Raw genomic sequence first — 18,138 nt, 5'->3', positions numbered from 1 at the left:
GGACATTTCAGTGGATTGTCAAGGCTGGGAGATCTTTGGGGAGAATCTCTCCAAATCGGGTGGGTGGTGAATTGAATCATTTTGCTGTCCATCGTCCAGGGCACATTGGCTCATCCATCACCCTAGTCCTCCTTATCCTCGGACTGGGGATGAGACATGCTGGGAAGTGGAGTTTAGACCTAACTGCCTTTGTTTCAATAAATGCAGGGCTTTGGGGTTGTAGAAATACCTGATGGTTCACAAAATGTCGTTTTTACTGTTTCCCCAGGAGGCTTCTCATTACCTCTAATTACCATTTCACTACAGTAACATTCAAAACCTGTATAGAATTTTATAAGCCTGGAACATAGTTTAACCAGAGTGTTTGAGCAGTTATGCTTTCTCTTGGCTTTCAGGGCTAAAGCCCTGTGGATATACCATGGGAGCGATGGTACAGAGCAGGTTTGAGGTTCTGTGCTAAGACTTCTCTTCCCTTGCCCGCTCCAGTGGTGAAGGAGCATGCTCCATGTGACAGCTGTGGGTCTCCCAAGACACCCAGCCATTGAAAGCGGGGCAGTTGCCTCTCTTCTCCTTCCATTGCCAATTTCAGTCTCTGGAGGCCTGACTGTTACTTAGGAGAGTAGCTGCCTGGGGCAGAAGGACAAGGAAGGAGCATATAAAAGTCTCTTTTTCCTGTCCTTAGAAAGTCACATAGCAATCTACTGCACATAAAGTAGAGCAAGTCCGATGTGATGTTCTCCCCACTTTGATCTACTTTGCGGAAACAGTAAAGATTCATTGCATCCTCTGAGCTCTTTACATTAGATCACGGGTTGGCAAACCTTTTTTTTAAAGGATCAAAGAGTAAATAGTTTATACTTTTGCAGGCCAACTGGTCTCTCTCAAAAGTACTTATTTCCACTGTTGGGTTTTCACTGTAATGATAGTAAAAACATGAAAACAGCCACAGACAATACCTAAGTGAGTGAGCATGGTTGTTTTCCAATAAAACTTTATTTCCAAAAACAGGGGGTGGCTGGATTCAACTCACAGCTCATAGTTTGCAGATACCAGCCTTTAGTAGATGATAGTAAATAAGATTCATGGCTTTCTTCTCTGTAGCATTGTCCTCTTCTTTGCCATTGATGTTTTTAGAGTTAGTTCTTGATGAAGTGTATTGTGGGACATATCGTATTAGTGTAATAATTAAAACTTGGAAAGGATGCTGCATTTGGGTAGGATGTTATTTCTACAAAATAAAACTCAGTTCCATCAGAGCTTAACGTTATTTGATGCTTATGTGAAAAAGCCCAGGGAAAGTTAATGCAAAATTTCCTCCTTGGGTAATTTAAAATGTAATTATTTAGGATTTTTCACCTGTGTCATGTTTTACCTTGTCAGTTTTCCCAATGCTCGGCCAACTAATGATAATATCCCCCCCTTTTTTTTTTCAGATGATAACAATCATAATAGGAGCTAACGGTAATACTCCCTCACTTCCTTATTCCTGGTTATGTCTCAGGAATAATCTTTAAAACCATTTCTTCAGGACCATCAGGTGTGACCCCAATCTTTTCCTGAAAATTCAAATGACGGTTTATAAAAATCTAAATGACACGGTCTATCTGATAACATAGATAAATGGAAACCAAAGAAAGAAAAGAAACATCCTTTGTAAAACACTTATAAGGTAAGGGTTTCCCTGGTGGCTCAGACAGTGAAGAATCCACCTACAATGAGGGAGACCTGGGTTCAGTCCCTGGGTTGGGAAGATCCCCTGGAGGAGGGCATGGCAACCCACTCTACTGCTCTTGCCCGGAGAATCCCCATGGAGAGGCGCCTGGTGGGCTAGTCCATGGGGTCACAGAGAGACAGACACACCTGCGCGACTAAGCACAGGGTGGTCTCCATTTGGCAACTCTAACAACGAGCCAAAGCCTCTGACTGTGTGGATCACAACAGACTGAAAATTCTTCAAGAGATGGGAATACCAGACCACCTGACCTGCCTCCTGAGAAACCTGTGTGCAGGTCAGGAAGCAACAGTTAGAACTGGACATGGAACAACAGACTGCTTCCAAATCGGGCAAGGAGTACGTTAAAGCTATATATTGTCACCCGGCTTGTTTAACTTCTATGCAGAGTACATCTTGGGAAACCCTGGACTGGATGAAGCACAGCTGGAATCAAGATTGCTGGGAGAAATATCAATAACCTCAGATATGCAGGTGATACCACCCTTATGGCAGAAAGTGAAGAACTAAAGAACCTCTTGTTGAAAGTGAAAGAGGAGAGTGAAAAAGTTGGCTTAAGGCTCAACGTTCAGAAAACTAAGATCATGGCATCCGGTCCCATCACTTCATGGCAAATAGATGGGGAAACAGTGGAAACAGTGACAAACTTTATGTTTTTGGGCTCCAAAATCACTGTAGATGGTGACTGCCGCCATGAAATGAAAAGACACTTGTTCCTTGGAAGAAAAATTATGACCAACCTAGACAGCATATTAAAAAGTGGAGACATTACTTTGCCAACAAAGGTCTGTCTTTAGTCAAAGCTATGGTTTTTCCAGGAGTCATGTATGGATGTGAGAGTTGGACTATAAACAAAGCTGAGCACTGAAGAATTGATGCTTTTTGAACTGTGGTGTTGGAGAAGACTCTGGAGAGTCCCTTGGACTGCAAGGAGATCCAACCAGTCAATCCTAAAGGAAATCAGTCCTGAATATTCATTGGGAGGACTGATGTTGAAGCTGAAACTCCAATACTTTGGCCACCTGATACAAAGAACTGACTCATTGGAAAAGACCCTGATGCTGGGAAAGATTGAAGGTGGGAGGAGAAGGGGACAACAGAGGATGAGATGGTTGGATGGCTAATCGACTCAATGGACATGAGTTTGAGTAAGCTCCGGGAGTTGGTGATGGACAGGGAAGCCTGGTGTGCTGCAGTCCATGAGTCCATGCATGGGGTTGCAAAAAGTTGGACACAACTGAGCAACTGAACTGAACTTAACAATGAGCTAGGCTCTTATAGCCCCAGTGCAGACTCTCGACAGTGGATGCCCAACTTGGGTGTCTAGTAGCTATCATCCCAATAGTAACTGAACTTCCCTGGTGGCTCAGATGGTAAAGAATCTGCCTGCAATGCAAAAGACCTGGATTAAATCCCCGGGTTGGGAAAATCCCTTGGAGGAGGGCATGGCAATCCAGTCCAGTATTCTTGCCTGGAGAATCCCATGAATGGAAGATCTTGGTGGGCTACAGTATGTGGGGTCTTAAAGAGTTGGACACGACTGAAATGACTTAACACAGATGCATGCACCCTCTGTTTCTGCCATCATTTGATACTACTGATGATTCTTAGCCCTAAAATGCCTCTGAAAGCTGATGAATTTAAGCACATCTATGGACTTATGGAGAAGGGTTCAATTTCTGTAACATTATTATTTCAGTCCTTGCTTCATTCTTTTGCTAAGTGGAAGCAATTATAATTTTGTTTTCTTGGCATGTTATATGAAAATACAGTTTTCATAGTGAGGGAATCAGAGGTAGATCCTGTTTTCATGAGCTTGCCGTATTTATGAGGAGGTAAAGATAACGAAGAAAGCAAAAGTGTTTGAGACAGTGTATTGGTATTATCAACATATTTCTTGTGACGTAACATGCATTGGGAATTCAGGAGAGGAGAGGTCAAACATTGGAGCAAGAAATTAAGAGAATGAAGTTGGGAGATGGGGAGTATTCTTATGGACTGAATCTTGGGAAAACACTGGATATTCCATGTCATGCATATGGATAGCCGCTTACTGAGCCTTCCATGTTTTGTCTGAGTGGCTTGTCATTGTGTGAATGAAGGATAATTAGGCTCTGGTTTTGGGGATATTTTAGTTCTTTTGCCATATAAATTCACTTTAAAAATTCTGTGCTCACGTTGAGGGCATTTCATGATGACTTCTAAACTTTTTCCTCTTTTTTCACTAATAATATAGATTACCGGCCCTTTATTTATTTATTTTTGTTATTTTTCAGCCGCATAGCACCAGTGTAGGTAGGTCAAATGAGGACAGATGCTGAAATAGGGAGGCTGCTTCCGACAGAAATGGGCATCAGGGTCTTCGGGTATCAGATCCCCCAGTGAGTAGCCATAATGATGACCTACAGGACAGAGCTTGTAGGAAAAGGAGGAGGAGGGCAGCCCGCGTTAGATGCTCTGTTGTCTAATAATCAAGAGGATGATGCTCTGCTAGCTGGGTGGGGCAAGAACACTGTCTTGCCAAAAGAGGACCAGAAAACCAAAGGTAACGTCATCAGGAAGAGAAACAGAAATGGCTCATCTCTTGGGACATTTCGTCTCCACCCAGAGGGAGTTCTCAGGACCTCCGTGGCCATCCCGGGGTTAAGACTGCCTTCCAGCGCAGGAGGTGTGGGTTTGATCCCGGGTCAGGGAGCACAGATCCCACAGGCTTTGCAGCCCCCAAACCAAAACAGAAACAATACTGTTATATATTCAATAAAGACTTTAAAAATGGCTCATATCCAAAGAATTAAGAAAAGTAACTCTCCCTGACTGCTTGTTTAATCCCCTGATGCTTTGAGGAAGCTAAGGCACTTGAGAACAGGATTCCCAGGGATCTTTGTCCCCAACACTCTTCTTGCTACTCTCCATGTATTTTTAAAAGTTCCAGTAAACCCAAGAGCACCATAATTTAGAGTTGTGTGAGTACCCACAGATGAGCCATTTGGACAGGTCAGATTGTGGTATTTGAAGCTGTTCCATAAAGAGGACTGTTCAGGGCAGACGTCAGGGGGCCCTGGGTAGGAGCTGGCCCCCAGGGTCTTGGAATGACAAAGCTCAGGTGGTACCTTGTGCCGGATCCTCACCTTATCTCGTTGTTAATCCATTTCTGGCATTCTTCCACTAATGACTTTCTTTAGAAAATGAGAAATGAACTGGACTCAGAAGCATGAATGACAGCCCCGACTGCCATTGCTTTTCAGAGCCCACATGACATTCTACAATTCTATATGTTTGGGGTGCAGAGAATTATCATCGCAGTTGAGCCCAGCGCCCAGTTTAGGCATTTAGCTCTTTAACCTCTTTTCCAAAACCCTGAGTTCATATGGGTGCATTATCAAAATGTTCATGTCTAATTATACCCCCCATTTTTCTAAACACCACAGTTACAATGATAAAATGAAATAATAGACGTGAAACAGATTCATGCCATCCCTCCTTTAGAGTGCCTCCTGTCACTACCTCAGCAAATATTAATTGTGGGACATTTGGAAACCCCTCAAAAATTATATGGAAGGAAATAAAAATTAACTGCTGTCCCTTTACCTAGTAAAAAGCACAGGTGACAGTTTGATGTGTATGCAATACATTTTTGTATCCTTTGGATAGTTTGCAAAGATGATAAATTGGTTTCTGTTGTTCTAAGTTGTGTACATCTTATTTCCCCTATTAGAGTGGAGCTCTTTGAAAGAAAGATCAATTTCCTGTAACAACTAGCATTGTATTTTAAGTTAATTTACACGAGTGGTTGCGATTGCTAATTACTACTGAGTATCCATCCTCCCCTTCCTTCTCAATAAAGAATGCTATTAGACAGCGGTAATCCCAGTTTAAAAAACTTTTTAAAAGCCAAAGACACTCTATTTCCCAGACATCCTTATAGACGATGAAGCCATTAAAAAAGTTGGAGTCGTTGGGTAGAACTTCTGGGAAAGTTCCTTAACTCAGGTGGCAGGCATGTATTTTTCATTTCCTCTTTCTGTCTCATCTTGCCTGAATTTGAATGTATTGGCTGGAGCTATAGCAGCTGTTTGGGGGTCATGAGAGAAAGGTCAAGAAAATCAGAGGGCCTTTGACCCTGACACTGAACCATTAGCTGAACTAACATTAAAATTGTTGACACAGACTTTAAGTTACAGAACAAAAATACACTCTTGTCTGTTTAATCCACTGTATTGCAGTCTATCCTACAGCTGAACTCAATTCCAAACTCACACCATCATACCACTTTATTTCAAAAAAGGATTTGACCACCATGCCTCTTTATACATCATTGTATTTTCAAAAGCAATAGGCATTGTGTATCTTCCCAGTGGTAAGTGTTCTATGAATGTGTCTTGAATGAACTCTAGAGAGTTTAAATTCAGCCCCACCAATAACCTCATCTTCCTCCAGTGCCTGACTTTACCATTTTTTTGAACCCAAGCAGTTACTTTTTTTTTTGAATCAGAAAAATATAATGGTTCAAATCTATAACAGGTATTCATTCTAGGAAATGTCCACCTAAGTTTTTATTTATTTTGGGATAGCCTTTCTTCTGTAGCATCTGATGTTTTATTTCTCTCAATTTGATGATCATTAAGCACTACACCATAAAATAATACTGTACAATTTTCAATATGTTTAACATATCAGGAACTCAGTAACTATTTTTTTCTCATTTTACCCACACTCTAGCATGGGATAAAAATAGTCTAAATGACTTGGGTTCTAAAAATAATATTGAGATGAGAAAGAAATGTCTTGCTTCCCATTGCTAACTAGTCTCTATCCTCAAGATGTATTAAAGGTTTTGTTTAGTGTGCCAGCCCTGCTCAGTGGGTGGAACACAGCTGACTGTCCCTGTGTTAAGTAGGATTCTGCAGCCACATTAAGGTTCAGCTGTCAAAAGGGCAGTAATTGGATTAGCTATCCTGTTGTAGACAGGAGGATAAATAGAGTTGTCTGCGGCAACTCGTGTACCTGGTATTTGCCATCCCACATGTGCGTGTATGTGAGCTGAGTCGCTTCAGTCATGTCTGACTCTTTTGAGACCCTATAGGCAGTAGCCTGCCAGGCTCCTCTGTCCGTGGGATTCTCCAGGAAAGAATACTAGAGTGGGTTGCCATGCCCTCCTCCTTCCTGACCCAGGGATTGAACCTGCATCTCTTAAGTCTCCTGCATTGGCAGGCAGGTTCTTTAACACTGGTGCCACCTGGGAGATCATCCCACATACCAAGATAGATTTACTTATACACACATGCATGCGTGCACACACACACATGCACACACACAGCTGAAAGGCATCACATTCTTTAGAAGGAGTTCCCTAATCCCAGTCCTCTGCCAATCTTTTCCCACCCTTTTAGATTTATTCAGTCTAATTTTTGTATTCATGTAATGTATACACACATACTGTATGTGTTTGTGTGTGTGTATGTGTGACGCATGTATATATACATTTTTTTTTCTGTGTCCCAATTTAGATCAGATTCCTTAGGCTAAATCATGCATCTATTCTGAGTTTGTCTTTTATAGAATTACTAGAATCACAACATGGTCACAGTGTATGCTATGGTAAAGTTTTCTGATGACAGTATGCTTCTGAATTCACTGGATAAAGGTCAGTGTGGTATTGTTTATATTTCATCCTTTCTAGAAGGAGGAGATGGTGGATGGCATCTTAAAGCCCCTTTTAAATATTCAAGTGTACAAAGGCTCAGGCCAGGGGTTGGCAAATTTTTCCTGTAAAGAGCCAGCTAATAAATATTTTAGTCTTAACAGGCTACATAGTCTGTCACACGGCTACGCAGTTCTACAATTGTAGTTCAAAAGCAGCAGTAGCAGCAGTAGACAATCTGGAAATGAGTGGGCATGGCCATGTTCAATAGCACTGGGGAGGATGGGAAGAAGGTTTGACTCCTAAGTCTAATTTGCTGACATCTGCAGAAGGAATTGGAAGACTGGGAAGGTTCCCTGCAGGGCACTTGTGTGAGCTTCAGTTTCTGTCTGCACGCCCTTCAGTTGTCTGAGACGCGATGGTGATGACGCTGGTGCTTATCTTCTAGAGGTGCTGGGAGGATTAGATGAGCTGATAGTAGGTGCACCTAAATGGTACTGCATCTGGCCAAGAAATGGACCTCTCAGGTGATCATTTGGATGTTTTATCCTCACCCGCGCTCTCACCTCACCCACCTGCAGGCTCAGGTGAGTGGAACGTGCGAGGCAGCACAGCTGGTGGAGATGGGAGAGCAATGTCCCTCTTAAGGAGCACGCTGATGCTGAGCCCCAGGCCACTCTTCTCATGTGAGGCAGGGCTCTTCTTGTCGCCAGGTCTTCTGAGCTTTCAGGAGAGGACAGAAATCTGTATTTTAAGTAAAAGATTCCACTTTGAAAACTTTTGCAAACTATTTAAAATTTTAAAACATTGTAGGAGCTTGAAAATGATCCAAGTATAAGGGTCAAGAGATGCCACTATATGACCTTTGGTGCACAATTCCCAGGGTCAGGATACTATGTAAATGATATGGTTCAGGGACTTGGAAACAAGGTAATGTCAATATGCAGCCAGGCCTCACAGATCCTGTGCTTAAGTGCTAAGCTCTCAGTACTTCAATTAACCATCATACCAACTGGATTCGTTTACTGAGTAGATACTAATGAGAGCGTCCTCTGTTCCAGGCACTGGTCTGCACAAAGGGCATCTAACAGGAAACGGGACAGAAAAAAAAGCCCCTGCCTTCATGGAGCTTTTATTCCATGAGATCAGTAAGGTTCATAAAAATACATGCAGAGGATGCACCTCCCCGCTGGTCCAGTGGTTACAATTCCACCTTCCAGTGCGGGGGGGTTGGAGTTCAGTCCGTGGTTGGGGAATTAAGACCCCACATGCCTCAGGGCCAAAACCCCAAACCATAAAACAGAAGCAATATTGTAACAAAGTCAATAAAGACTTTAAAAATTGTCTGCATCAAAGAATCTTAAAAAATAAAAAGAATATATGTGGAGGAACTAGTAATGAAGAGTGACCTTTAGAGGAAATGATGCTGAGAGCCAAATCATTTCTTCCTGGAGTTGCAAAGGGTAACAGAATTATCAGCAAACATGAAGGATTGTAATAGGAAGACTACAAATTAATGAGATAGAGATGTCACTGACTGGCTGTGCTCTGGGTTCCCTGAGGATAAGTAAGAGGAAACCAGATCCATTTCCAGGGCAGGGCTTTAAGTAAGATTCCAGGAAGAACTTCCCAAGAGCATGGTTGTCAAAGAGAAGCAGGTGGCTGAAGTTGATTGAGAACTCTATTCCCTGGAGAGCTTTAGGAGTGGTGAAGTCGGCATTCATCCAAACAGAGTCTCTTCGTGGAGGCCGGGAATTGGACTGGAGCCAGGAGGCCCGAGAACCTTGGTGAAAGATTGTGAACTTCTAAATTTCTGACTTAGGTCTACAGAGTCATCGTCTTTAAAGTTAAAAACAGTCTGTGCCTAGAAAGATCTCTTCTCTCATAGATGAAGCTCCATGGATGAGCTCATGTAAGGAATGCGTTTTTTTAATTTTAGCAGTTTCTATAAATGGGTTTTCTAAACCTCAAGCTGAAGTTGTTACCACGACGGGGAACATGGAGATAATTTTTCATTCTTTCATGCTATGCTGAATGTCAGCAGTGGAAGCTCCTAAAAATAATCATACCTTGTATTTATATAGCACCTTTCCCGGAGGTTCTCAAACTGCTTTGCAGACATCATGTAATTAATTCCTATAAAGCATCCTGAAGACAGTGGTGTAATATCAAGTTAATATTTGTCTTATATAGAGAGGTAATGCATTTTATCCTTACATATTATATTTATATTGCATTCGGTGAACTCTGTGTCAGGCATAGGGTTTGCTGCCTGAAACCACTCTCTGGTTCCTGGGTTGCACAGGTTGACAAGAGGGAAGGATGAAGAAAATAAGTGCAGATGAATAAAATAAGTTCAGGAAGGTAAGAGCACTTGAGAAAAGAGAAATTCACACCAGGCTGCCAGAAGTTGGTGAAAGTGTCAATTATTTCTAGGGTTCATGGGAAGCCATCACAGGAATATGAGAAGAGAGAATGGAAAGGGGATTCTAACAGCCGTCCCAAAACAGTCTTTTTAACTTACTCAAACCAGTAAGTGAAAGAGGGCAGGCCTGGAATGCGGTAGGTGACACTCTCTGTTTACTGTTTCTGTGCCAAGTCTCCCCTTTCTCAGCCTTCTTCTCCCCACGGGGCCGCACAGCTTCCCTTTGACATACTTTTATCTTCATCTTTCTCAGTTCATCTTTTCTGCACTTTCAGAAAAGGTTCTAACAGGAACCCACTTGCCATCAGTCATAAAACCTTTAGTGTGAAGTTCGGCCAGGACAACCTCTGTCAATCATTTAGACCCTTTACGTGTGATTGAGTGCTAAGTCACTTCTATCTTTGTGACCCCATGGACTGTCACCTGCCAGGCTCCTCTGTCCACGGGATTCTCCAGGCAAGAATACTGGAGTGGGTTGCCATGCCCTCCTGCTGGGGATCTTCCCGGCCAAGGGTCGTACCCTCGTCTCTTATGTCTCTTGCATTGGTGGGTGGGTTCTTTATTGTTAGCGCCACCTGAGAACCCATTTGCCATTAGCCATAGACACTTTAGTATGAACTTAAGCCAGAAGAACCTCTCCCAATCATTTTGACCCTTTACACCTCACCTCTAATTTTGCCATTCAGGGATTAAGTGAGTGAATTTGCATCCTACCTCTTAGAATAACACCAGACTTGTAGTAAATGTTTATGCAAGTCATTGTTAGTAGTGTTTGCAAAAACGTCAGGCCTGGCTGAGCAGCAATGAGAGTAGACTGGCTTCCTGCAAACGTTGGTGCATCCTTCAAATCAGACTGCAAAGGGGTAGCCTTTGATTCCCTCAATGCATCAAACCCGCCCTGGCAGCAATTACAGCAAAGGAACTGTCTCCCCGGCCCCAGCAGATGGCTGGAAAATGGACAGAGGAGAGAGGGAGGGAGGTCAGATGTGAGGAGTGTTACTGGGAGGGGGGATGGGTTGCTGTGTATGATGATAAATTGGACAGAGAGGAAAAAGGGGAGGGAGACTCTGCGGAAGACCCCCAGGTCCCAGCTTGGAGGGGTGGGCCGTCAACTGCTGTGGAGCATGGCATGTGGGTTTGGAAAGGGAAACTGTTTACGTAGGCTCCAGCTTGTGGCCGGCCCAGCAGGCTGCCTGCAGGTTTACAGCTGAACATTACTGTCGTGGCACTCTCCACTCTGGAGGAGCCAACAGGAGGGAACGGCCAGGGACGTTTCCGCCAGCCCAGAGGTTCTGGCGCCGCCCTTGAGAGCTTTCGAATTGGCAAGAGTGGTCTGATGATTTTCCACAGGCCAGCTCAATCTTCCATGCTCATGGACCCAAAATTTAGCATCTGTACTGGGTCCAAAATTCCTCTCAGGGACTCTGATAAGCCCTTTCAAACCAGCTGAAGACTTAGCACTGTATCCACTTTCAAGTGTGAATAAAGCCTTGAGTTGTCCAGCCCCTAAACCTGAAACATAACTGTCTGTTTTCAGTAGGTTCTTCTTCAAGCACCTAAGCTGGTCTTGGCTCACCCGGAAAATAAGACGTTCTTGAGCCAAGGCCTAAGGCTGTGGAATTCTGCCCTTGGCACTAAAGCAGAAGCCTTCAATGAGGTATTCAGAACAACCTTAGCTGCATTAATTCTGCCTTGATGGAGTCATCTTTGATTCAAGGCCATCCAGGAATACAATGGACATGGTCCTTTCCTGCATCTTAGCTGCAAGAAAGAGATTTTCTTTCTGAAATTTAATCAGTTCTCTTAAACAAAAGGACAGCCATCTCAACCCATTTCATTTAAAAATGGAAATTTCGAAGAATTTGAAAATAGGTTAGCCCATGACGTGATGGATGCCGCTATTAGCATCTACTATGCTAGCATTACTATCTATTATCAATGTATGAAGCAAAGTTTAATGTTTAGTCTTCGTAAAAGGACAGAAAGTCTATCATTTTTTCCTGGAAATGTTTGTTTTCTAGCTCAGTAATGGAAAAGAGAGGACTGGCCTTACATAGAATTGGTTGACATTTAATAATTCTCCATCGGTTCTGCATCAGTTCTTTGAGGCTAAGCCTTCTTTATGGTCCAACTCGCACATCTGTACATGACTACTGGAAAAACCATAGCTTTGATTATACGGACTTTTGCCAGCAAAGTGTAATGTCTTTGCTTTTTAATATGCTACCTAGGTTTGTCATAGCTTTTCTTCCTTGGAGCATCTTTTAACTTTGTGGCTGCAGTTACCGTCTGCAGTGATTTTGAATCCTGAGAAAATTAAATCTGCCACTGTTTCCACTTTTTCTCCATCTATTTGCCATGAAGTGATGGGGCTGTCTACCATGATCTTAGTGTTTTGAAGGTTGAGTTTTAAGTCAGCTTTTTCACTCTCCTCTTTCACTTTCATCAAGAGGTTCTTTAGTTCCTCTTTGCTTTCTGCCATAAGGGTGGTATCATCTGCCTGTCTGAGGTTGTTGATATTTCTCCTGGCAATCTTGATTCCAGCTTGTGATGGCATTTATTATGATGGACTCTGCATAAAAGTTAAAAAAGCAAGGTGACAATATACAGCCTTGACATACTTCTTTCCCAGTTTTGAACCAGTTGGTTCCACCATTTGGATGCCACCATTAGGATGAGAATTACCTGAAAGCTCTGGGTGCAAGTGACAGAGATAAGATTTAAACCATCTTGAGACAAAAAGAGAATTTATTGGCTCTACTGCGAAGTTTGAGGACTGGGTATCCCTGAGCTTTTCTGGGTTTGGGGGTGCAAACAATGCCTTTGAAGGCTCAGGCTCTCTCTCTCCCTCTCTGAAACCTGATTTTTCTGTGTTGGATTTTTCTTGGGTAGTATTGCTTCACTTTTTGGCAAGGACAGCTTCCAGCTACTTCAGGTCTCCATCACTCTTAATGCTTAGTTATTAGGCTCAGGCTGGTTTAGTAGCTGAGAGATGGGGAGAAATGATCAGATGGGGATGCAGTTTGGATGTCCAAGGGCAGGGGGAGGGGAGCGGAGGAGGTTTGACTCAGGAAGGCCAGTCAGAGCCCTTTCCAGTGACGGATACCAAACTTTGATTCCCCGATCCATCATTAACACCATTACCTTATCAGAATGCTCCCGTACTTTTGAAGGGAATGTAAATTGATGTGTCCGCTCTGGAAAACAGTATGGATGTTCCTTTTAAAAATGAAAAATAAAGTTGCTATGTGGTCCAGCAATCCCACTCCTGGGCATATATCTGGAGAAAACTCTAATTCAAAAATATACATGCACCCCAGTGTTCACAGCAGCACTATTTGCAACAGCCAAGAGCTGGAAGCAACCAAGTGCCCATAAACAGTTTAAGAAGATGTGTATATATGTATATATAGAGAGATGTGTGTATATATATATACACATACACATACACACACAGACAATGGAATATTACTCAGCCTAAAAAAGAATTAAACTACATCAATGACCTAGAGAATACCATACTAGACGAAGTGAGACAGAAAAAGACAAATAATATATAATATCACTTATATGTGGAATCTAAAAAATAATATAAATAAATCTATATACAAAACAATAGCTGACTTACAGACATAGAAAGTAAACTTATGGTTAGCAAAGGGTAAAGAGAGGGGAGGGATAAAATAGTATAGAATTAATAGGTGCACATTACTATACATAAAATGGATGAGTGACATGGCTTTGCTGTATAGCAAAGGACTTATATTCAATGCCTTGTAATGCCCTGCTGTATAGCAGGGACTTATATTCAATGCCTTGTAATAATCTATAATGGAAAATAATCTGAAAAAAATACTTGTAACTGAATCATTTTGTTGTACACCTGAAACAGCACAATATCGCAAATCAACTACACTTCGATTAAAAAACAGCATTCCGTTATCAGCACTTATAACCCCCTGCTCCTCCCGGTTTCCCATGTCGCTGTCAGAAGCAGACATCCTCCCGCTGGTGTGGCATCGTCTATACCTGTGCTGTGAGGGGAGCAGACCTGTGCTTAAAGTAGAAGGAACCATGCGGTGCAACACAGTGGCTGATCCCGGAGGAGGCGAGGGTTCTGTTTCCATAAGAGGTGTCAGCTGCCGGGATCGCAGAACAACAGACGTCCCTGCAAGGGTAGAAGCTGACCAGTGCATTAATGGATTCTCCCCAGCACCTGCCCATGAGGGCTCAATCTGATCTTCCCGTAGTGAATGTGAGTCTTGGATAACTGTATCTTCTTCACGTGCTCTGATTCTCCAGCAAAGCTTAGGTTCAGCCCCTGTGAAGTGGGCAAATCAGATGGCTTTGTCTAGAGTCATCATCCCGATACCTTGTCTCATTCCTATCCACTTTGAGAAAGTGTTAGTTATTTTATTTTTGGCTGCACGCGGGCCTCCTCTGCTGGTGGTGGCGGGCTTCTCATTGCAGTGGCCTGCTGTAGAGCTCGGCCTCCATGGCACATGCGCTTCCGTAGTTGGGCACATGGACTCAGTCGTTTAGGCACTCGGGTTTCCTTACTCTGCGGCATGTGGCATCTTCCCAGACCAGGGATCAAGCTGATGTCCCCTGGATTGCAAGGCAGATTCTTAACCCCTGCACCACCCAGGGAGGCCCCTATCTACTTTTTAATATGAACCGGGAATATGATAGTAGATGACTGTCTTTGAACATGATCTCAGTATTTTGATGTTTTAACCTTGGAGACAGCAACAGAAGGTACTATCTCCATTACCTAGTAAGAGTTTGCTTTTGTTTTTGTTGTTTTGCTGAATGCCCAGACATAGAAAATAAAGACTATATTTTTAAATCTTCTTGACAGCTAGGTGTGACCAGGTAGGTTTTGGTCTCTGGGGTTCGAGTGGAACTTGGGTGGACACCTTCTGAGTCATATTCTCCCCTTCTCCTATTCTGTAGGCTGGAATGTAGACACTGTGAAGCTTCATTTTGAGTAATTCAGATGAGGGCACAGTCTTAATGATGACCACCCAGCAGGAAATAAGGAACCTGGAGGCCCGACTCTGTGTAGCCCTATGACAGCTGTTGGTCCTGGCAATCTCCCAGAGCAGAACCACCTCGTCACAAGGATGGGAGAGAGAAATAGATGTGAAAGAAAGATCATCTTTTATCTTGCTCAAGCCTATGTTATTTTGGATTCCTGTCACATGTGCTAAGCCTATATCCTAACTAAAACAGTGAACCAAGAGCTTTTATAGAAACATTTGGATCAAGCAATTCAGAAGGTGCAGTGGTGAGAATTGGGTTAAAGTCTAAGAGAGCTTAGATTATCTTAGATAATTACCTTCTTGATGTTCAGGGGGGGTGGGGTGGGAATGTAGCTTAAAAAAATAGAAAGTGATAAAAAATAATTAATTGGAACAACCTGAGAGCATGGCATTTATCATGCATTATGGAAATAAGAGACTTAGGAAATTTTTGGACTAGAAGGAGTGGGAAAGTTCACTTGGTCTCATCACTTGGCCCAATCACTTCGTTTTAGAGCTGGGTTTCTCAGTTTTAGCACTATATTGATATTTTGGGCTAGATAATTTGTTGTTGCTGGGGCCTGTTCTGTGTATTTCAGTTGACTGGCAACAACCTACCAGCCTTATCCACTGGATACCAGTAGTAAATGTCCATCTCTACCCCACGCCATGCCATCATGACTATTAAAAGCCAGAAGGCCCCTGTGGGCAAGGGATTGTCAAATTTGCCTCTAAATGAAAGCACTGTTGCAGAGATCAAGAAATTGTGACCTAGCCAACTAGAGTTAGATTCCTTCTATATGCTGCTCTACTAGGACCTTTGAAATGTGCAAGTTACTTATAACTTAAAACTTCAGAAAAACACAAAAAGAAAGGTACTTTAAAATAAATTAAAATGAAACAATAGCAGTAGCTGATTTTTTATGAAAGCCAAGCTTCTTGGACATCCTCTTAAACTTCATGAAAACTCTAGGATTCCCCTATTTCAAAGTTGAGAAAACCAAACACCATAGATTCCAAGTAAACCTACACGAAGTGACCATCTAAGAAGCTGAAGGTCTCGTGTTTGGACCTGGCTTCAAACCCATGCTCTTAGTACTTGCACATAAAGGGAATAATAAGCAAAGCATTTTGCCATGTTGAGTCATTTTATCAAGTTATCAAAAGTAACCTAAATATCTATGTCTGGATAGATTCACATTTTCCTTAATACACTTACATATTTCTTTCATTCAATAAAACCAGTTAAATTCAATTGAACACCAACTGTATGCTTAACATTGAAGGATTAAAAAATGAAAAGGTGAAAAAATAGTCTACATTTATTGTCAGATGCGGAGAAGGAAATGGCAATCCACTTCAGTATTCTTGCCTAGAGAATCCCGTGGACAGAGGAGCCTGGTGGGCTGGAGTCTATGGGGTCGCAACAGAGTTGGACAGGACTGAAGCGACTTAGCAGCAGCAGCAGCAGCATTGTCAGATTCTGGTGTAAATTTTACATGTATTAATTCCTTGAATGAATTCCTCGATTCCTTGCAATCATGCTAGGATATTGATTTTATGATTATGACCATATCATAGATGGAAATGGAGGCATCAGAGGTTTCAGTAAATTGCTGAAGCCCACAGAAACCAGTAAGTAGCAGAACAAGCTGTTAAATCCAGGCATTTTGACTCTAATTGTTTCCAAGGCTGCCATAACAAAGAACCACAAATAGTGTGGCTTAAAACAAAATGAAGTTGATTGTCTCCCTGCTCTGGAGGCCAGAAGTCAGGTGTCAGCAGAGACATGTTCCCTCTGAAGCCGATAGCAGGGTCCCTCCTTACCTCTCTCCAGCTCCTGGTGAATTCTGGCAATCCTTGGCGTTCCTTCACTCCCAGCTGCTTCACACTCCAGTCTCTGCCTTCTTCGTCACAAAACCTCCTCCCTGTGTGTTTCTGTCTCACCAGGCTATCTTGTAGGAAGACTAGCTATATTGGATCATGCGTGCATGTGTGCAGAGTTCCTCAGTCATGTCTCTTTGTGAACCCATGGACTACAGCCCACGGGGTTCCTCTGTCCTTGGGATTTTCCTGGCAAAAATATTGGAGTGGGATACCATTTCCTACTCAAGGGGATTTTCCTAACCCAGGAATTGAACTTGCATCTCTTGCCTCCCCCACATTGGCAGCTGAGTTCCTTACCATTAGCACCACCGGGGAAGCCCATATTGGATTATGGCACCACCCTATTCCTTGTGCTTCCCACGTGGCTCAGTGGGTAAAGAACCTTCCTGCTAATGCAGGAGACTCGAGAGACGTGGGTTCAGTCCCTGGGTCAGGACGATCCCCTGGAGAAGGGGATGGCTACCCACTCCAGTATTCTTGCCTGGAGAATCCCATGGACAGATGAGCCTGGTGGGCTACAGTCTGTAGGGTTGCAAAGAGTCAGACACGACTGATCAACAGAACACATGGCACCACCCTCCTCCTTGTTGTGACTGGTTACATCTGCAGTGACCCTATGGACAAATAAGGTCACACTGCAGGTACTGGGGGTTAGGACTTCAATACAGTCTCTTTCGGGAGACACAATTCAACCCACAACGACTCCTAACCACCAAGCCATAGTGTCTTCTTTTTCTTTTTAAAATATGATTTGTTTGTTTACTTAGCTGTTCTGGGTCTTAGCCGTGGCACGTGGAATCTTTGGTTGCACCATGGGGACTCTTAGTTGTGGCATGTGGGATCTAGTTCCCTGACCAGGGACGGAACCCAAGCCCCCTGCATTGGGAGCATGGAACCTTAGCCACTCAACCACTGGGAAAGTCCCATCATGGTGACTTCTTATAAGAGAGATGCAACCTTTGTCTCTGGAAGCTTATAGGAACATAGAAAATAAGGCATGTGCACGAGCAATAGCAACCATACAGACTAGAATCATCTAATCAGTGTCGCAAAAGATGATAAAACAACATTGAGCCATGGAAATTCTGAGAAGGTGAACAGATTTAACTGAGGTTGGGGAAGGGGGTGCAATGGATAGGCCATCGCCAGGAGGGGTCCCTGGACAGATGAGGGGAGGTCTAAGGACAGACAGAACTGCATACAAAAAGTGCTGAGCAAACTCAGGGCTTGTTCCTAGAACTATCCACCAAGTCTACAAAGCAGGATAGAGCGGGCCATAGGCTCACAGCTTTTCAAATCAGAACTTGAGCAGATCACCTAGCCCAGCTTTCTCCTTTCAGAAGATGACAGTATTGCACAGCTGGGCTGACTGAAGCCAAGAGGGGTTAAGTGGCTTGCTTTTATTGGCCAGTGATGGAGAGTGGTGAAC

This window comes from Bubalus bubalis, chromosome 22, assembly GCF_019923935.1.
Source record: "Bubalus bubalis isolate 160015118507 breed Murrah chromosome 22, NDDB_SH_1, whole genome shotgun sequence".
Classification (NCBI taxonomy): Eukaryota; Metazoa; Chordata; class Mammalia; order Artiodactyla; family Bovidae; genus Bubalus; species Bubalus bubalis.
This window is presented reverse-complemented; position numbering follows the sequence as displayed.